The 22414-nt window shown below is 42.0% G+C and overlaps 1 pseudogene; it reads left to right on the top strand.

The window, feature by feature from the left end:
• Positions 7986-21992, top strand: LOC102188575 (annotated as a pseudogene).

The following is a 22414-nucleotide window of genomic DNA, read 5'->3' on the forward strand; positions in this document are numbered from 1 at the left end:
GTAAGGCCTCCCCATACAGCCATTTGCTTTTTTGCATTTCTTTCCCAAGGGGATGGTCTTGATCCCTGTCTCCTGTACAATGTCATGAACCTCATTCCATAGTTCATCAGGCACTCTATCTATCAGATCTAGGCCCTTAAATCTATTTCTCACTTCCACCGTATAATCATAAGGAATTTGATTTAGGTCAGACCTGGATAGTCTAGCAGTTTTCCCTACTTTCTTCAATTTAAGTCTGAATTTGGCAATAAGGAGTTCATGATCTGAGACACAGCCAGCTCCTGGTCTTGTTTTTGTTGACTGTATAGAGCTTCTCCATCTTTGGCTGCAAAGAATATAATCAATCTGATTTCAGTCTTGACCATCTGGTGATGTCCATGTGTAGGGTCTTCTCTTGTGTTGTTGGAAGTGTGTGTTTGCTATGACCAGTGCATTTTCTTGGCAAAACTCTATTAGTCTTTGCCCTGCTTCATTCCACATTCCAAGGCCAAATTTGCCTGTTACTTCAGGTGTTTCTTGCCTTCCTACTTTTGCATTCCAGTCCCCTATAATGAAAAGGACACCTTTTTGGGTGTTAGTTCTAAAAGAACTAACATGTAGGTCTTCATAGGTCCGTTCAACTTCAGCTTCCTCAGCATTACTGGTTGGGGCATAGACTTGGATTACTGTGATATTGAATGGTTTGCCTTGGAAACAGAGATCATTCTGTCGTTTTTGAGATTGCATCCAAGTACTGCATTTCAGACTCTTTTGTTGACCATGATGGCTACTCCATTTCTTCTGAGGAATTCCTGCCCGCAGTAGTAGATATAATGGTCATCTGAGTTAAATTCACCTATTCCATTCCTTTTTAGTTCGCTCATTCTTAGAATGTCAATGTTCACTCTTGCCATCTCTTGTTTGACCACTTCCAATTTGCCTTGATTCATGGACCTGACATTCCAGATTCCTATGCAATGTTGCTCTTTACAGCATCGGACCTTGCTTCTATCACCATTCACATCCACAACTGTGTATTGTTTTTGCTTTGGCTCCATCCCTTCATTCTTTCTGGAATTATTTCTCCACTGATCTCGTACAAGTTAAGGAGCAGCGGCTGCACTTTGCTGGAGCAGCCTTGAAGTGATACCCCATGCCCAAGGTAACAGAAACCCAGGTAGGATGGTAGGCGTTGCAAGAGGGCATCAGAGGGCAGACACACTGAAACCATACTCACAGAAAACTAGTCAATCTAATCACACTAGGACCACAGCCTTGTCTAACTCAATGAAACTAAGCCATGCCCGTGGGGTAACCCAAGACGGGTGGGTCATGGTGGGGAGGTCTGACAGAATGTGGTCCACTGGAGAAGGGAATGGCAAACCACTTCAGTATTCTTGCCTTGAGAACCCCATGAACAGTATGAAAAAGCAAAATGATAGGATACCAAAAGAGGAACTCTCCAGGTCATTAGGTGCCCAATATGCTACTGGAGATCAGTGGAGAAATAACTCCAGAAAGAAACTTCCCCTTAGCACTGCTTTTACAGTTTCCCATAGGTTTTGGGTTGTTGTGTTTTCATTTTCATTTGTTTCTATGCATATTTTGATTATTTTTTATTTCTTCTATGATTTGTTGGTTATTCAGCAGTGTGTTGTTCAGCCTCCATATGTTGGAAGTTTTAATAGTTTTTCTCCTGTAATTGAGACCTAATCTTAGTGCATTGTTGTCTGAAAAGATGCTTGGAATGATTTCAAGTTTTTTGAATTCACCAAGGCTAGATTTATGGCTCAGGATGTGATCTATCCTGGAGAAGGTTCCATGTGCACTTGGGAAAAGGTTGACATTCATTGTTTTGGGGTGAAATGTCCCATAGATATCAATTAGGCCTAACTGGTCTATTGTATCATTTAAAGTTTGTGTTTCCTTGTTAATTTTCTGTTTAATAGGTGTGAGTGGTGTATTAAAGTAGCCCACTATTATTGTGTTATTGTTAATTTCCCCTTTCATGTTTATTAGCATTTGCCTTACATATTGCGGTGCTCCTATGTTGGGTGGATATATATTTATAATTGTTATATCTTCTTCTTGGATTAATCCTTTGATCATTATGTAGTGTCCTTCTTTGTCTGTTTTCACACCCTTTATTTTAAAGCCTATTTTATCTGATATGAGTATTGCTCTCTTTTGGTCTCTATTTTCTTTTGGTCTCTGTTTGCGTGGAATATCTTTTTCCAGCCCTTCACTTTTAGCCTGTATGTGTCCCTTGTATTGAGGCGGGTCTCTTGTAGACAACACATATAGGAGTCTTGTTTTTGTATGCATTCAGCCAGTCTTTGTCTTTCGGTTGGGGCATTCAACCCATTTACATTTGAGGTAATTATTGATAAGTATGATCCCATTGCCATTCACTTTGTTGTTTTGAATTCAAGTTTATACACCCTTTCTGTGTTTCCTGCCTAGAGAACATCCTTTAGCATTTGTTGGAGAGCTGGTTTGGTGGTGCTGAATTCTCTCAGCTTTTGCTTTTCTTTAAAGCTTTTGATTTCTTGATGGAGAAGTTTAAGTAAAGTGTCTGAACTTCTGAAACCATGCCTTTCCTTTTAAAAATAAGCAGTTTATGAAACAGCATAGACTTAAAAGTAAAAATACTCTTGTTTCCTGATCATTGAAATAATACATATATATGACAGAATATTTAGATAGAGAAGGGACAGGATAGGAAATAAAGATCAGCTGTGTTTACCTATTCAATAATACTTACCTTTGGTGCATTTAGCTTGTAATTTTCCTAGACACATATGTGAGTTTGTTTGTTTACAAAGACATATAAACTTCAGTGTACAGATTGCAACTTCATTTAAAACAGCCTAAGTGTCTTGGTAAGCTAAAAATATGATTTAAAAAATCCAGTATTATATTTTGCTTCCTGTATAGCAAGCAACACATCTTAGTCATTTATGTAATTTCTTATTTGTCTGCCCATGCTCAGCATTTTGATGAATCCTTACATATATTGAGTTTATTCATTGGTCATTAAGCAAAACTTTATTGACATTCTTTAGAAAGACATTGTCATATCAACAAGTGTCAATAAGTGAAAAGAGAAATGTCTTGAGTCATTAGTCTCATGGAGAATGAGACTGTGAATGAAATCAGAAGAATTTAACTGTTAGAAATGGGTAAGTACTTGTTGAGATAATTCTGCACAATATCTCCCATTTCTATACTTCTGTTAGACAGAGGCATCAACTACACTTCATTTCACACAACTTTTCATTTGTAAAACACAGCCTTGAAACACAGAGACAGTGGCTCCCTGCATTTCTCTGGCACAGAGAATGCTTATTCCAGGAAGGAAGAGTGTTCATGGAACATTTAAGAGCCAGAAAGTGGACTGATGTGGGTGGAAGTTAGTGAAGTAGGGAGACAGGAGATGAAGACAGGTCAGAGAGCTGCTGGGGCAGAGGGTCCTTGTCACATAGGCTTTTAAAGGACTTACTGTGAGGAAAATGAAGAAGGATATTTCCAGAACCCTGCTCCCCGAACCCCCTCATAGCCAACGGCCACCCTGGCCCATCCAGATAGCCGGCTCTGTACCCTCACTGCCCACTCTGCCCAGCATGGGTGGCCCTCGCCCCAGGGGGAGTGAACTGGATCCAGAGGCACTGAGGGGGCATCTGTGGGCTAGGGGGCACGCAGACTGCCCGGTAAAGGGGCTGAGTCCTGGTCAGTGTCCGGTGACTCCCTCAGCCTGTTTCAGGAGCAGGAGCTGGTGCATGTCTCAGGAGAGTAGTCATGTTCCTGGGCCTCCTGTGGGTCCCCCTGGGTTCACAGCAGCTGAGGGGCTGCGACCTCCAGGGGTCATCTCAGGGCTGCAGTGCCCAGTGTGTGGTGTCTCCAGGGTCTTTCCAGGGAGACCTCTGAATCCCTGTTCCTCCTCCTCGTCTGGGGCACTCCTGTGGGCTCAGTCCTGATCTAACGGCTTCTCTTCCCTTCCCACCCAGCTCCATGTGGATGTTTCTATCCAGCCTTGGTATGGAGGAGTCTTCCTGCTTGTGTCGTGTGTTTTCAGGAGGTGGGACCCCCTAGTGTGCCTCTGGGGGAGCTGAGCTCAGCGTCCTCTTGCCCAACTGGAGCTCCTCCCCAGGACAGTGTTTGACATTCACTGTGTACTAAGTGTGGCTCCTGTGATTGTCCAGGAAGAGTCGGTGCTGATTTTGTTTCTTCCTTACATGGATCAGGCTTTTCTGGTAGGGCAGTGGAAAAGAATCTGCCAGACAGTGCCGGAGATACGGGTTCGATCTCAGATCCAGGAAGATCCACTGGAAAAGGAAATGGCAGCCCACTCCAGTATTCTTAGCTGCAGAATCCCATGGACAGAGCAACCTGTGTGGTTACCTTCCATGGCATTGCAATAGTCTGACTTAGCGACTAAACAATAACAAAACTGTTTCATGGCTCATGTTTTTCTCTCTTTCTTCACCTTTTTTTTTTTTTTAAGCTTTGTTGTTTCAGCTTTCTTTATGGTATGTCTTTTCTCTCTCTCCCTCTGTGTGTTCATGACTGGGTACTTGGACAAGAACAGGACACCCACTGTTTGCAGATTTGTACCACATCCTGATTGTCCTTCACTAGCTGGCATGGCATGTGCCTGGTCATGGGATCAGCCCAACAGGAAACTAAGGGAAACTCAGTTCATTTCTGAGTCAACAACTTACCTGGCCCATGAGAGCCTTTCTGATTCTGGGGAATTTATGATTGTTTTTGAATGCCTTCGGTTCAGTTCAGTTGCTCAGTTGTGTCTGACTCTTTGTGACCCCATGAAATGCAGCACTCCAGGCCATCTTGTCCATCACCAGCTCCTGGAGTTTACCCAAACTCATGTCCATTGAGTTGGTGATGCCATCCAACCATCTCATCCTTTGCCGTTCCCTTCTCCTCCTGCTCCCAGTCTTTCCTAGCATCATGGTCTTTTCCAGTGAGCCAGCCCTTCACATCAGGTTGCCAAAGTATTGGAGTTTCAGCTTCTACATCAGTCCTTCCAATGAACACCCAGGACTGATCTCCTTTAGGATGGACTGGTTGGATCTCCTTGCAGTCCAAGGGACTCTCAAGAGTCTTCTCCAACACCACAGTTCAAAAACATAAATTCTTCGGCACTCAGCTTTTTAATAGTCCAACTCTCACATCCATACATGACTACCAGAAAAACCATAGCGCTGACTAGATGGACCTTTGTTGACAAAGTAATGTCTCTACTTTTTAATATGCTGTCTGGGTTGGTCATAACTTTCTTTTCAAGGAGTCCAAGTAGTAAGCGTCTTTTAATTTCATGGCTGCAGTCACTATCTGCAGTGATTTTGGAGCAGCCCCCCCAAAATAAAATCAGCCACTGTTTCCCCATCTATTTGCCATGAAGTGATGGGACTGGATGCCATGATCTTAGTTTTCTGAATGTTGAGCTTTAAGCCAACATTTTCACTTTCTTTCACTTTCATCAAGAGGCTCTTTAGTTCTTTTTCACTTTCTGCCCATAACAATTCCTTACTACCCCCCAAATCCATACCCTTGTTCTATCAGAGTTGTACATGGTCTTGTGTGTGGCTCCACCCTTACTCCCTGGCCCTGGCCCCATATATATCTAGTTCCCCTGTAGCTGTAATGAGCCACTCCCGCTGCTCTTCAGTTCAAGCTCAGAAATAAGTGAAATGGACACCAATTCCAGGCAAGCACCAAGTAGGGGAAAATATTGCAGGTAAGGATTTCTGCGATGAGTCTGCTTTGAGGGAAGTAGCAGGGTGCTAAGCCGCCGCATTTTACAGATCAAGGTGGCTCTGTTCAAGTCAAGGGAGAGATGATTGTGAAAAGAAAAACACACAGAAATATCCTTGCAGTCTTCTGGATCTTCCTTAGTTGCATGTTCACTTTGTTGCTGTAGGTTTTTGTTTGACTATTTCCCAGAACTCCTATGATGTTTTTCAGGTGCTTTCTCTTTCCATACTTTCCTTTCCAAGGGAGATGTCACTCCTCCTAGCTCACTATTTTGCTGACATCACTCTATGTGTTCAATTGAATTTTCCTTCACAACATCCCCTTGTACCAGTGCATCATGATTTCCCTTACTCTTCCCAAATTTGTTGCAATTTCAGATGTTTATAGGTTTTTCTTTTATGAATAATGCTTAGCACAATAATAAACTATGTAAAATATGTAATGATTACATAATAAGGGTACTCTAAAAAGTTATGTAACTTAGTACAAGGTATAAACAGTCAAGAGTCTGTTTGAGCCTGCACATGGTATCCACAAATTGTTAATGATTAACGCCAATAAACTCTTTGCCCAAATGTCTGGTTTTGGTATCCTTTTCAGAATTTCACCCTAGTCAGGTCTGTAAGGGTTTCTCAGGTGGCCTAGTGGTAAGAATTCGCCTGCCAATGTAAGTGACACAAGAGACTTGGGTTGGATATCTGGATCAGGAGGATACTGTGTTGTTGGAAACCACAACCCACTCCAGTATTCTAACCAGGAAATTCCATGAACTGTGGAGCCTGGCTGGGTACAGTCCATGGGGTTTTAAAAGAGTCAGACATGACTTACTGATTATACCTCCACCACCATAGGTGTGTAAAGCAAAATAATATTGCTGATGGAAAATTTAAAAAGGCAAATTTGGTTTGTTTCACATTTTGATTCTTTATTAAGAGATTACATTTTGGAAAATGCTTAATAATTAACACTTAAATTTTTTTTATTTATTTCTTTTTTAATTGTTATTATTATTTTTTTACTTTACAATATTGTATTGGTTTTGCCACACATCAACATGAATCCGCCATGGGTGTACATGTGTTCCCAATCCAAACCTCCCTCCCACTCCCCCCCCCCCCCACACCACACCATCCCTCCAGGTCATCCAAGTGCACCAGCCCCAAGCATCCTGCACCTTGCTTTGAACCTAGACTGACGATTCGTTTCTTATATGATATTATACATGTTTCAATGCCATTCTCCCAAATCATCCCACTCTCTCCCTCTCCCACAGAGTCCAAAAGACTATTCTATACATCTGTGTCTCTTTTGCTGTCTCGCATACAGGGTTATCATTACCATCTTTCTAAATTCCATATATATGCATTAGTATACTGTATTGGTGTTTTTCTTTCTGGCTTAGTTCACTCTGTGTAATAGGCCCCAGTTTCATCCACCTCATTAAAACTGATTCAAATGTATTCTTTTTAATGGCTGAGTAATACTCCATTGTGTATATGTACCACAGCTTTCTTATCCATTCATCTGCTGATGGACATCTAGGTTGCTTCCATGTCCTGACTATTATAAACAGTGCTGCGATGAACATTGGGGTACACGTGTCTCTTTCTATTCTGGTTTCCTCAGTGTGTATGCCTAGCAGTGGGATTGCTGGGTCATAAGGCAATTCTATTTCCAGTTTTTAAAGGAATCTCCACACTGTTCTCCATAGTGGCTGTACTAGTTTGCATTCCCACCAACAGTGTAAGAGGGTTCCCTTTTCTCCACACCCTCTCCAGCATTTATTGCTTGTAGACTTTTGGATCACAGCCATTCTGACTGGTGTGAAATGGTACCTCATTGTGGTTTTGATTTGCATTTCTCTGGTATTTTAATTGTGTGACTAGTGTGTCTTTCTGTACTATGAAGTAGTTGTTTCAGTTGATGTTTGATCAAAAGTGGGCTTCATAATTAAAAAAGTGAATTGACTGATATGTGGAGGTGTCTGTGTAATGTTTGGTAAGTAACTGTTTGGCAGATATTATCATTATATAACTTAAGTTTTTTCTGATTAAAAAAAATTGTACTGGATTCAATTCTCTTCTTACTCTTTGGGCACTGGTTTAATCCTTCTCCTCCTCCAATGTATCTGCTAACATTGGACAGTCAGCTGGGGTGTTAATGTCCTGTTATTTATAACCTGTAAAAGCAGAAGAAAAGATCAGTCTGCTTATTCAGATTAGAAACAGGCAATGGATCCCGAAGGCCAGAGAGTGAAGCTAAATGATAGCCATTTCATTCCTGTCCTGGGATTTGGCACCGCTGTACCTAAAGAGTAACAGAGGTGGTTTGAGGTTGAGATATAAATAGTAGTAGATGTAACATAATTGGAAAGGACTTGCATTGTCAAGCACTAAGCTCTTGTGTGACTCTGGGAGGGTCACGTGGTTCCACTAACCAGGCTAAAACCATGCCTTGTGAAGGGGAGAGAGCATCCAATCTTCACTCTGCATCAGGGTCTGAAGCTGTGCTCACCTGCAGATTTCTCTGGGTTCCCCTCCAGTTTCCATCTCTTTCCCAGCTTAGCAGAAGCAGTGAGACTCTGCTGTCCAGAACATTGACTGTCAGCTGCTTCTCTCTGAGGGGGATTGCAATGGCCAGGTTTCTCTGTATATTTTAGTAGTTTAAGAACTCCTTCCTCCTTCCAAAAAGACATGACCTAGAGAAATATTTGAGGTACAAGGTCCTGAAGATGAAATGGCTGAAAACTAATGGGAGGGAATTGCTTTTCTACTATGAGTGTCTGCTTGGTCCCAGGCCAGACACACTGCAGCTGCAGTTGTGTTTTTCGCTATACTTCTGTTTCTGCTTGACTACTTCTAATGGGAATTGTAGTGTCATTTGAGGGGATAAGCTACAGTCTTACAGGCCAGGCTTTGTAAAGTATTTTTGGGTTTTGTTGTGTCTTTTTATTAAAGTATAGTTATCATTGCTTGGAAATGAGGGGCTAGTGGACAAGTTTCTAGACTGGAAGCCAGACAGTTTTCTGTCCCTCTGGTCTTTAGAGTAGGTAGCTGTGACAAGGGGCTGCTACTGCTACTGCTAAGTCACTTCAGTCGTGTCCGACTCTGGGTGACCCCTTAGACGGCAGTCCACCAGGCTCCCCCCATCCCTGGGATTCTCCAGGCAAGTACACTGGAGTGGGTTGCCATTTCCTTCTCCAATGCATGAAAGTGAAAAGTGAAAGTGAAGTCACTCAGTTGTATCTGACTCTTAGCGACCCCATGGACTACAGCCTACCAGGCTCCTCCATCCATGGGATTTTCCAGGCAAGAGTACTGGAGTTGGGTGCCATTGCCTTCTCTGGACAAGGTGCTGACTGGTCCTTAACTTGTGTCTCACTTCTTCGTCTATAAAACAGAAGGAAATATTCAGAGACCTTTTCAAGACAGAAGACAGGGCTTGTTTCCTTGTGGTGCAAAGTGGGATGAGAGGAGGGAAGGGACCAGGCTATACTGAAGCTTACTGGTTCATTTCTCGGTACATTCCCAAATAACTGAGTATTTAAGAAAAACCAGGGCCCAACAGAGGGAAGTTAGACCAGTTATCTAGTTCCTTGAAACAGGAAAGATTCTGAATCCGATAAAAAGAAATGGAGTATTATGCAACATTAAAAACAAAGTTAATCCTGCCATTTGCAACCAAACAGATCAACCTGGAGAACATTAAGTGAAATGAGAGAATACAGAAATAGAAAGACAAATACTTCATGATCTCTATATGGGTGAAATCTAAAAAAGTGGAACTCACAGAAGAAGAGAGTAGAGAAATGGTGACCAGAAGTTGAGGACAAGGCTGGGAGAAAAGGGAAAGATGTTGGTCAAAAGGAACAGACCTTCAGTTTGAGATGAATAAGTCTTGACCCCTGATGTTCAGCACGGTGACTCCAGTTAATAACAATGGATTCTATCTTGAGATTTGCAGATTTGAAAGCAGATTTTCAGTGTTCTCACAACCCCCCTCACAAGTTAGCTATGTGAGGTGATGGATCTCCTGGTAGCTTGACTGTGATCATCAATAACAGTGGGTAATTATAAGCAGTACTGACAGTATTTTACCTCTAGTGCCACCTGGTGCTGGTTGTAAAGAACCTAGCTGCCAGTGCAGGAGACATAAGAGGTTAAGGGTTCAATCCCTGGGTTGGGAAAAACGCTGGAGGAGGGCATGGCCATCCACTCCTGGATTTTTGCCTGGAGAATCCCTTGAACAGAGGAGCTTGGTGGGCTTTGGTTGCCATAGGGTGGCAAAGAGTTGGACACGACTGAAGCACCTTAGCATGCATGCACTTATATGAAAATATCACTTTGTATACCATATATATATATATATATATATATATATATTTGTGTGTGTGTGTGTGTGTGTGTGTGTGTGTATTCTGTGTGGCTTCACTGGTAGCCAGAAGTCTTAGAAGTTTTCACCTTGTATCTTGATGCTTTTACCATACATCTCATACCTTTGTCAATTTTGCTTCAGACATCTCACAATATAAATCCTATCCATGGGTTCTAACAGCAAATCATTGAACCTGGAGGTAGCCTTTGGGTCCTCTGATCAACCACTGATTGCCTGAGGTTGATGAGTTCCTGGGTGTCCATTTAATTGCTGACCAGGGACATTCAGGAAACTGTCATGGGTTCATCACGCACATACAGAACTACCCAAAGAAAAGTTGAATCTTGGGAAGATCAAAGCTTGTGCTTTAACAATCTTTTAACCCATGTGAATATGTAAGTATTACCTTTGTTGCTCATGTAGGTTACTAACAGCAAAGCTCTGGAGGCAACCAAATTTTCTATAGGTTGGGTTCCACCATATTGACTGTGCTTGTGTGTACCAAAATGAAGAGCAGGTTGGCCAAGCCATTCGAAGCAAGATTGCAGATGGCACTGTGAAGAGAGAAGACATTTTCGATACTTCAAAAGTGCTGTGTGTGTGTCGTGTGTATGCACATGTGGGCAACTGATTGTGTCAGGTGACTATTGTATAATAAGATCATTGTTTGGTAAAGAGTTGTTTGGTGACCTATGTTTATTGTTACATTCCTAAAGTATTGGAATTCCCTGGTGGTCAAATGGTTAAGACTCAGTGCTTTATTGCCATGAGCCCAGATTCAATCTTTGGTCAGTGAAGTAATACTCCAAAATCCATGTTTTAAGCAACTGCCACTGCCTCCCCCCCACTCCCCAATTTTCCTAAAGCATTATTAACACAGCTTCCATTCTTTAATCTCTGCAGCTTTGGTGCACTTTCCTTTGACCAGATTTGGGCCGACCAGCCTTGGAAAAGTCACTGAAAGATCTCCAACTGGACTATGTTGATCTTTATCGCATTCATTTCCCAGTGGCCATGAAGGCTGGAAATTTGTGTAATCACTTCTATAGTACTTCTTTTTTGCAGAATGTGTATCAATTTGCATGGATTGTTGAATTAAAGATTTGTCTTAGTAGGTTATAGCAAGGGTTTCACTAGAGTAGAATCCCCCTAATAATCATTCGCTATCATCTTTTTACTGATTTTCTTTGAATCTGTTACAGGCCTCCCAGAGAAAGGAGTTAAAGAATCTCTCAATGTCTACCTCAAAAATTTGAGGAAACAGAAATAGGTAGGTTCTGCACATAGTCTTGAATATGACTCCTGAGTCTCTAGGGATTTCATGAAACAAGAGTTTGGTGCAGCCATGATGAACAATGACACTGTCTTACATTGAATGTGATGAGTTCTTATCCCTTTTCATCCTTTTGAGTTGAGCAGATTTGGTGGGTGCCCCATCTGGGTGCTAAAACTAGCAGACATCATAGGGACTTGGGAAACTTTGCCTACGCTGTTGCTTGTCTCCATGATGAAGTTTATAGACTGCACTTAGACTTTAAGAACTGTATTATTATGCTGTATTATTATGTAGACGGGAGTTTCCTGGCAGTCCAGTAGTTATGACTCCATGCTTTCACTGCTGAGGCAAGTTGACTTGAGGGAAGGTGTTCAGTCTACGTTTGGGGAATTAAGATCCCACAAACCTGAGGGAACAAACAAACAAACAAACAAACCCCACAATGAAACTACAACAACAAAAAACTGTGTTATATAGAACTCTTGATTTTAAGTTACAGAAATCTACTCAAGCCATCCTATGCAAAATAGCTTAGAGGACTATGTAGATGGGAAGTCTAAGTCATGGATAGATTTAAGAATTTGCTATACTCTTCAGAAATGTCTATTTTTTCTATCTCTTATCATGGCATTGGAGGCTTTCCCTGTGGCTCATCAGTAAAGAATCTGCCTGCAGTGCAGGAGCTGCAGGAGATGTGGGTTTGATTTCTGGATGGGAAGATCCCCTGGAGGAGAGTCTGGCAACCCACTCCAGTATTCTTGCCTGGAGAATCCCAAGACAGAGGAGCCTGGTGGGCTACAGTCCATGGGGACACAAAGAGCCAGAAATGACTGAAGCAATTTAGCACATGCACATGATGGCATTACTCATGATTTGCTTTATTTTTACTGAACATTGGTGACATTTTCGACTGGTGGCAAATATGGTCTTGGGGCAGCTCAAGGCTCATGGTCATGAATGTTTGAGAGCATGTCTGGATCTTCCACATTCCATATCAACCTAACCAGAGCCTTGCTGGTTCACATGCCTGCCCTAGGGCATCTGATGCTCAGATGGAAAAGGAAGTCTGATTATCTAGTCACATCAAGATTGAAATTTTTATTCTGGAAATTATGTCACATAACTTACTGCCTTTTCCAGCTCAAGAGAAGCATTTCAAAAGAGACAAGTACAAGGAACAGACAAAATCTGCAAAAGTTGTGGGAATTTCCTTTTAGGACCTAGAAAAACATATTTATTACCACATATATATATATGTATATATATATACATATACATACATATACATATATATATATATATACGTATAAAGTGTAAGAGACTAGAATATGCCTCCCTCCTAAAGACATTGCTTACAACTCCATATATGCAAATACTAGTATCCAGAATATTGTAACAACTACCTCATGGAGGTTTACTACCTGGTGCCAAGCAGCCAGGCTAAATGTAGAGATATTACTTTGTGACATCTCTAAAATGACTACCTCTATTCCAGCCAGGGGAGGAATTACTTCCAAAAGATGAAAATGGAAAAATGATATTAGACTCAGTGGATCTCTGTCGCACGTGGGAGGTGAGTCTAGGGAGGAGCAAATCAGGGGAGGAGCCAGGAGAGGAGGGACCTCCTTCATTTCTTCCACCTGTGAGAATGGGCTGTGGACCATCAGACTCAGCAGTTCATGAATCTAAGGGTTGTGATGCTGGGGTTTTGTGGAGGAAACCATTGCTGGAATGCTCACAGAGAGGAACAAAGGAAGAGAATATGGGACAGGGAAGACGGGCATCTCTTTCCTTCCGTATGATATGTCTTCTCAGGGAGTTTTCTAAGGAGGAAATTGTAATTGTCGTTTTTGTGTCACAACTTCTTTTTTCCTCTTGATAAGCAATGCTAAGTCTTGATGGGTGACCCTGTTGACAGATAATTTTTCAGCATTTATTTTTGCTCTATTGCCCATTCTAAATGACTGCGCACCCCTGCTTCTTCCCTAGGCCCTGGAGAAGTGTAAGGATGCAGGGCTGACCAAGTCCATCGGGGTGTCCAACTTCAAACACAAGCAGCTGGAGAAGATCCTGAACAAGCCAGGGCTCAAGTACAAGCCCGTCTGCAACCAGGCGAGCTGCTCGGCTCCTCTCCCTCCTGCTCTTCACAACCTCCCTCTTGCCATGGGGCCTGATGTCTGTCTGTCTTCCCCTCCTGTTCATCCTGGCCTTTGTGGACAGAATGTTCTAGAGGGCAGAGCCTCTGTGTGGATGGAATACCATGAATAGAACCCACAGTGGCATCTCTGTTTGATAAAGTCTGGGTGGAAAAGCTGGCGGTGGGGGGGGGGTGGGGTCCTGCTAAATTGTGGTGGAGACTGAGGAAAGGTAAGGGAGGTGAAGAAGGGTTACACTAGTCACCCAGAACTTAGAGGAAGGTCGTGTTCACCTGAGCCTAAAGGGTGTCCAGAAATGGATGTTGCAAGTGCCTGGGAGGGAACTTATGGATGGGAAGGAGGACCACGAAACATGGCATAGAGTCTAAAGAAAGTTAAATCGGACAATATTGGTTTAAAATTTGTGTGGAGTCTGGATGGCTGAATCCTTAGTCTTAGTGTTTCAGCTTTTTTGGGTCTTCGGTACCGAAAATGTGCTGACAACTATGAAAGTCATCCAGGTGAAAGGCTGAATTTAACGGCTCATGGTGATATTAACAATCAATAAAATATTTACTCAGAAACGTTTACTCATATGTAGAGCTCACCTTGTGATTACTCAAGCTTGGAATGGTTCTCTCATCCACGTCTATCATGAAATTAACTTTTAAGTACACTTTTCTCTATTTTTATCTTGATGTTGATATTTCAAGTTTACATTTAAGTTGTAGTTTTTCCTTTAGCATTTTTTAAACTTTTAATTCTCTGTCTTATTAATATTACTTTCCCATATAATCTGACACTCTTCTCTGTTGGCATTCTACAGGTGGAATGTCACCCTTATCTCAACCAGGGTAAACTATTGGATTTCTGCAAGTCCCATAATATTGTTCTTGTTGCCTATAATGTTCTGAGATCCCAAAGAATAAAAGGATGGTAACGAACCCTAAGGAAGACAACACGGTGTTTACCTAAAATTCAGTTTTTGATGAAATGGTTTAAATCATGCAGTACTCAACAATAACTGAGAAGTAAAGAAAAAATTCTACGAGTTTGGCAATCTTGGTCTCAACTCAGTCATGAATCTGAATTACATGCAGAACTTTGTAAACACAGAATGGGAGGTGACACAGTTGAAGTCCTGATTCAGTTTGTCTTCAACTAAGTCATGGAATTTGTATTTCTAACAAGATTCCAGGTCATACTGATGATGCTGGTCCCTGGAGCACACTTTGAGAAGCACTGGTCTAGAGTGGACCTACTTGGTCTGTTTGAGAGGCCTCCTTAGACACTGAGAATTTAGTCTCAGTTCCTCAGCATTTCTGAATTTCCTTCCAGGGTGAACCAGAACCACCCTGTTTTCTTGGAGGACCCAGTTCTTTGTGCCATTGCCAAAAAGAACAAGCAGACCCCAGCTTTGGTTGCCCTTCTCTACCAGATACAACATGGGGTTGTGGTTCTGATCAAGAGTTTCAACAAGAAGCAGATCAAAGAAAACATACAGGTGATGATGAGTGGGGCTGTGGGTAGAGGGCTTCTAAGGAATATCCTTCATGAGAGTCATTCTTTGTCCATCTCTCAAGACTTTCCTTGAGTCAAGACAAAGACACCTGTTCTCCCCTGTGCATGAATACCTTGTGTGTGTTCCTGGTAGTTTTCTCCTCCTTATGTGGCAACAGGAAAGGTGGCATGGCTGGAGAGGGTTAATGTTGGACAGATGTGTGTGCTCAGTTGCTCAGTCTTGTCTGACTCTTTGTGACCTCTGTAGCCTGCCAGGCTGGTCTGTCCATGGGGGTTCTTAGGCAAGAATACTAGAGTGGGTTTCCATGCCCTCCTCCAAGGGATCTTCCCAACGCAGGGTGAACTCAGGTCTCCCACATTGCAGGCAGATTCTTCACTGTCTGAGTCACCAGGGAAGCCCAAGAACACTGGAGTTGGTAACCTATCCCTTCTCCAGGGGATCTTTCCAACCCAGGAATCGAACTGGAGTCTCCTGCATTGCAGGCAGATTCTTTACCATCTGAGCCAAGGTTGGACAGATAACAGAGATTTATTTCCAGTGTTACTTCTGCAATTTATTCTGTCACCTTGTGCAAAAGGCATCTTATTTTCTTTGTTCTCAGTTGATGAAATTGTGAATTTTTTAGGCTGTTTGGACTGCTCCAACAAAATACCATGGATTGAGTGGCTGAGAAAAAATGAAATTTCTTTCTCCCATTTATGAACCTGCAGTCTTGAGGTCAGGGGGCTTGTGTGGTTGGTTGAGGGCCCCCCTCCAGGTCACAAGCTTCTCCTTGTAATTTAACATGCTGGAGGGGAAAACAGAGTATTTCCCTGAATACTAACAAGGTTGCATGTTCATACATTTAATCTCCATGAGTTTCTGCCTTTGAGAAGCTCCTCTTCAAGACTTTGTCCACTTTAGCTAGGTTGTTTCTTTGTAGACTTCTGTGTGGGAGACCTACATTTTCTCCTTAGTGTAGCTGCACAGAAAACTCCCCAATTTCAGAATTTAATGTAGAGAACAGTTATGCTTCTCTTGATTCTGTGGTTGACAGTCAGCCTGCACTCAGCTAAGCTGTTGTCCTCTTAGCTGGGTTCACACATGCATTTGCAGTTCAGTGCAGAACAGCTCTGCAGTTCTGCTTTAGCAGGTGGATGTGGCTCTTGTTTGAGGAGCATGCATGCTTCTCTGCATAGTTTTTCATATATGTTTGGCTAGACTGTTGTCAACCGATTGGTCTTCATCTCAGCACAGTGCTGTGATCCCAAGTCAGTGATTAGGGAAAAAATCCTCTTCCTGTCAGGGCTCAGATCTGGCTCAGCACTTCTGGGAAATATCACTGTTCAGTGCCACAGGTTACAGGTCAGGCCAAGTCAAGGGAAAGGGAAATTGTCCCCTGATCAATTATTTCCATTTTTCCATTTAAATTGGTTCTGTAATCTAGCTGAAACTGATTATCTAAGATAATATGAAAACCGATACATACACTTTTCAGTTCAGTTCAGTTTAGTTCAGTCGCTGAGTCGTGTCCAACTCTTTTGGACCCCATGAATCACAGCACACCAGGACTCCCTGTCCGTCACCAACTCCCAGAGTTCACCCAAACCCATGTCTATCGAGTCGGTGATGCCGTCCAGCCATCTCATCCTCTGTCGTCCCCTTCTCCTCCTGCCCCTAATCCCTCCCAGCATCAGGGTCTTTTCAGTGAGTCAACCCTTCGCATGAGGTGGCCAAAGTACTGGAGTTTCAGCTTCAGCATCAGTCCTTCCAATGAACACCCAGGACTGATCTCCTTTAGAATGGGCTGGTTGGATCTCCTTGCAGTCCAAGGGACTCTCAAGAGTCTTCTCCAACACCACAGTTCAAAAGCATCAATTCTTTGGTGCTCACCTTTCTTCACAGTCCAACTCTGACATCCATACACGACTACTGGAAAAACCATAGCCTTGACTAGATGGGCGTTTGTTGGCAAAGTAATATCCCTGCTTTTGAATATGCTATCTAGGTTGGTCATAACTTTCCTTCCAAGGGGTAAGTGCGTTTTAATTTCATGGCTGCAATCACCATCTGCAGTGATTTGGAAGCCCAGAAAAATAAAGTCTAACACTGTTTCCACTGTTTCCCCATCTATTTCCCATAAAGTGATGGGACCAGATGGCATGATCTTCGTTTTCTTAATGTTGAGCTTTAAGCCAACTTTTTCACTCTCTTCTTTCACTTTCATCAAGAGGCTTTTTAGTTCCTCTTCACTTTCTGCCATAAGGGTGGTATCATCTGCATATCTGAGGCTATTGATATTTCTCCCAGCAATCTTGATTTCAGCTTGTGCCTCTTCCAGCCTAGAGTTTCTCATGATGTACTCTGCATATAAGTTAAATAAGCAGGGTGACAATATACAGCCTTGACGTACTCCTTTTCCTCTTTGGAACCAGTCTGTTGATCCATGTCCAGTTCTAACTGTTGCTTCCTGACCTGCATACAGATTTCTTCAGAAGCAGGTCAGGTGGTCTGGTATTCCCATCTCTTTCAGAATTTTCCACAGTTTATTGTGATCCACACAGTCAAAGGCTTTGGCCTAGTCAATAAAGCAGAAATAGATAATTTTCTGGAACTCTCTTGCTTTTTCCATGATCCAGTGGGTGTTGACAATTTGATCTCTAGTTCCTTTTCTAAAACCAGCTTGAACATCAGAAGTTCACGGTTCACATATTGCTGAAGCCTGACTTGGAGAATTTTGAGCACTACTTTACTAGCATGTGAGATGAGTGCAATTGTGTGGTAGTTTGAGCATTCTTTGGCATTGCCTTTCTTTGGGATTGGAATGAAAACTGACCTTTTCCAGTCCTGTGACCACTACTGAGTTTTCCAAATTTGCTGGCATATTGAGTGCAGCACTTTCACAGCATCATCGTTCAGAATTTGAAATAGCTCAACTGGAATTCCATCATCTCCACTTGCTTTGTTCATAGTCATGCTTTCTAAGGCCCACTTGACTTCACATTCCAGGATGTCTGGCTCTAGGTGTGTGATCACACCATCATTATTATCTGGGTCGTGAAGATCTTTTTTGTACAGTTTTTGTATTCTTGCCACCTCTTCTTAATATCTTATGCTTCTGTTAGGTCCATACCATTTCTGTCCTTTATCGAGCCCATCTTTACATGAAATGTTCCCTTGGTATCTCTAATTTTCTTGAAGAGAGCTCTAGTCTTTCTCATTCTGTTATTTTCCTCTATTTCTTTGCAGTGATCACTGAGGAAGGCTTTTTAAATCTCTTCTTGCTATTCTTTGGAACTCTGCATTCAGATGCTTATATCTTTCCTTTTCTCCTTTGCTTTTCACCTCTCTTCTTTTCACAGCTATTTTTAAGGGCTCCTCAGACAGCCATTTTGCTTTTTTGCATTTCTTTTCCATGGAGATGTTCTTGATCCCTGTCTCCTGTACAATGTCATGAACCTCCGTCCATAGTTCATCAAGTACTGTTTATCAGATATAATTCCTTAAATCTATTTCTCACTTCCAATGTATAATCATAAGGGATTTGATTTAGGTCATACCTGAATGGTCTAGTGGTTTTTCCTACTTTCTTCAATTTAAGTCTGAATTTGGCAATAAGAGTTCATGATCTGAGTTGCTGTCAGCTCCTGGTCTTGTTTTTGCTGACTGTATAGAGCTTCCCCATCTCTGGCTGCAAAGTGTATAATCAATCTGATTTCGTATTGAGTCAGGAGTGTCCAAAGGCAATGTGTTTGGAAAAAGATTTTTAGTTTGTTTTCTGTCACAAGTGATTCACTTAGAAAGATAAAGGACTGATGCACTATAATGTTTGTGAAGTGGACAGAGAAGGAGAAGGTGTGGGAAGGAAAGATGAGAACTCAGGAGAGGGTCCCAGGTTGTTCTCCTGGAAGCTGAGGACAAACACGGCTTCCCTGTCCCCTTCTCGTGTCTCTATCCAGCTGGAAAGTCCTCCAGTCTCCAGAGGGGAGGCTGTCTCCTTGGGGGAGAGGTTAATGCGATTGTTCCTTCCTTCCAGGTGTTTGACTTTGAGCTGAGTCCAGAAGACATGAAAGCAATCGATGGCATCAACAGAAATATAAGATATAATGAGATACTATTGTAAGTGACTTGCAGATATTTCACACATACACTGTTTTCTGTAGCAGGCAGGTCAGCAGGAGAACTAAGCTTTTCAAAAGCTTAATTCTGGGAAGAGAGTCCTGATTTCCAGTGTAGGCATAAACCAGGGGCTTCCTGCAGAACTCAGATGAGAAGTTTCCTCCAAGGATCCATCTCTGACCAACAGAAATGTGACTTGTGCCCAGGACAGTCCATCAGTAGAATCCTCAGATTTGACATCATGGTGATTTCACTACTAGTGTGCCTCCTCTCAGGGTGGAGGGTGGAGGGTGGAGGGACCCAGGATACACAAAGGGCACAGTGCCTGCAGCCCACTATTCTTTCAGGGACCTGTGAACGTGTTTCTTCTTTAATTCTTTTTGTATCAGGGGAAAATTATTATATTAATAATAGCTATATTAATAATAGCTATATAAGAATGAATCCATCATGCATTACACACATGTTTTGTTGTTGTTCAGCTGCAAAGTCCTGTCTGACTCTTTTGCAACCCCATGGACTATAGCCTACCAGGCTCTTTTGTCCATGGGATTTCCCAGGCATTTCCCTCTCCAAGGGATCTTCCCACCCCAGGGGTTGAACCCATGTCTCCTGCATGGGCAGTGGGGTCCTTTACTACTGAACAACCTGGGAAGCCTGCGTTGGTGTTTGCCTACGTACAGTCATAAAATGTCATGTTAATGTTTTTCTGGAGGGATCCAGGCAGGCCAATGTGCATCAGTGCTCAGAAGTCAAGGGGGACCTACTTCCACCCCCTCCCCTAAGTGGTTGGTGGGTTTTCTCCCTAATGGGCATTTCTTCTCCAAGACATTGTCCATTTATTTCAAATTGATCTCTTCATTGGCCATTTTCCATATCCAACTCCCATTTCATCGTCCTTATAATTTCAAAAAACTGAATTACAAGTAGGTCATTAACTGACCCTCCACTGAATGACTTCTGTGTCCTTAGCAGGACACGCCCAGGGAAGATCGGCTGGGTGTTTGGTTTTCTGAGTTAACACTTACTCCACTGTAGCTTCTGTCCATCAGGGGTACATCCCTTTGGAAGCCCCTATCACCTGGATTTTGACTTAGTCACTAACATGCAACTCCAGCTGCCTAATTACTGAAGAAGGAGATCAGAATTGAAGAGACAAAATAGAAATTTGGAAGGGAGTTTTGAGAAATGAGAATACAAATAGTGGCAAAATGAAGATTTAATTTCAGTGAAAGGTCTCAAAACTGCCCCTGTTGTTGCAAAGCTATATCATGATTCTAAGAAAAGATATGAAACATGGAAAAAACATGAAAAGCTCCTCTTCTGTACTCAAAGGCTTTTAAGTTCCCTAAGGCTTTTTAATTCTATGTTCCCCTTCACTGGGCTGTGAATGCTTATCTTTGTGGGCTCAACTAAGTAGCACAGCTCCTGGAAGATGGAATTGCTAAAAATGCACTTTATAATAAATTGGATTTAAAAGGACACATTAGAATGAAAAGTACAAACATGGAAAAAAGGAAAACAGCAGTAATACAAATTGCTGAATAAGTAATGTTTTAATATATTATAAAGAAAGAGACTCCCAGGACTGATCTCCTTTAGAATGGACTGGTTGGATCTCCTTGCAGTCCAATGGACTCTCAAGAGTCTTCTCCAACACCACAGTTCAAAAGCATCAATTCTTTGGTGCTCACCTTTCTTCACAGTCCAACTCTCACATCCATACATGACTACTGGAAAAACCATAGCCTTGTCTAGACGGACCTTTGTTGGCAAAGTAATGTCTCTGCTTTTGAATATGCTATCTAGGTTGGTCATAACTTTCCTTCCAAGAGTAAGCGTCTTTTAATTTCATGGCTGCAATCACCATCTACAGTGATTTTGGAGCCCCCCAAAATAAAGTCTGACACTGTTTCCACTGTTTCCCCGTCTATTGCCCATGAAGTGATGGGACCAGATGCCATGATCTTCGTTTTCTGAATGTTGAGCTTTAAGCCAACTTTTTCACTCTCCTCTTTCACTTTCATCAAGAGGCTTTTAAGCTCTTCTTCACTCTCTGCCATAAGGGTGGTGTCATCTGCATATTTGAGGTTATTAATATTTCTCCTGGCAATCTTGATTCCAGCTTGTGCCTCTTCCAGCCTAGCGTTTCTCATGATGTTCTATGCATATAAGTTAAATATGCAGGGAGTTGGTGATGGACAGGGAGGCCTTGGTGCTGCAATTCATGGGGTCGTAAAGAGTTGGACAGGACTGAGTGACTGAACTGAATTGAAAGTAAGAAAATAATGATCCCACTTTGTGCTGTGTGATTATTGAGGTGTACGTGGTATCTCTTCATCAGATGACAAATTCCTTAATGGAGACACTCTGAATTTTGGGGGTTCTCAGTATCTGCTTATCCATGGATGTGTGAAAAAGAGCAGCTAATTTGTTCACTGTGATTCTTCTCCTCATCTAGGGACAGAAGTTTCACCTGTGTCTGAAATGATGCCCACAGTTAGTCCTATGTCTTGTGCTGTTGTATAAATTGTAACCTGAGTCAACCTACCTGTCACTGTGGAGTGAATGTTACATGTGAATGTTGGGACTGGACGTGCAGGTGCCGTGTGCACATGGAGCAGGCACCTGCAGGTGTGCTTTTCGGGGGAGAAGGAGGCACCTGCTTGTAGATTTAGAGTTTTAGCCCTTCCTGACCACATTCACAGAACAATGTTCTCTATGACAACATGGCTGATTTAATAAATGAATCCTCCTTCTTCTCTTTCAGTGGTGTTGGTCACCCAGAATATCCATTCTCTGAAGAATATTGACTCTCAGCTTTCACCGTGGTTCTTTGAGAATGTCTTGCTTCTAGGGTGGTGAAGATTTTTGGACTATGTGAAGGTGCTTAAATGAAGTGTCTGAAATTTTGAAAGCTTGCTTTTCCTTTTAAAACATTTAACACTTTACGAAACAATAAAGACTTCAAAGTAAGAATACTTCTATTTTTCTGATAATTAAGGTAATACATACAAATTACACAAAATTAGGAAAAAGAAGGCAAAGTATTGAAAATCAAAATAAGCTGTGCTTAACCATTTTAATAATACTTCCGTGCTTTTTTCTGTGCAAATGTGTGTGATTTTTTATTTACAAAGAGAAGGAATCTTCAATCTACAGGTTGTATACTTATTTTTAAACTTAGCGTAATTATCTTGGTAAGATAAAAATACCATTTACCAATCCAGCATTATATTTTGCTTACTCTAAGGC

The sequence above is a fragment of the Capra hircus genome, chromosome 13 (genome assembly GCF_001704415.2).
Source record: "Capra hircus breed San Clemente chromosome 13, ASM170441v1, whole genome shotgun sequence".
In the NCBI taxonomy this organism is placed as follows: Eukaryota; Metazoa; Chordata; class Mammalia; order Artiodactyla; family Bovidae; genus Capra; species Capra hircus.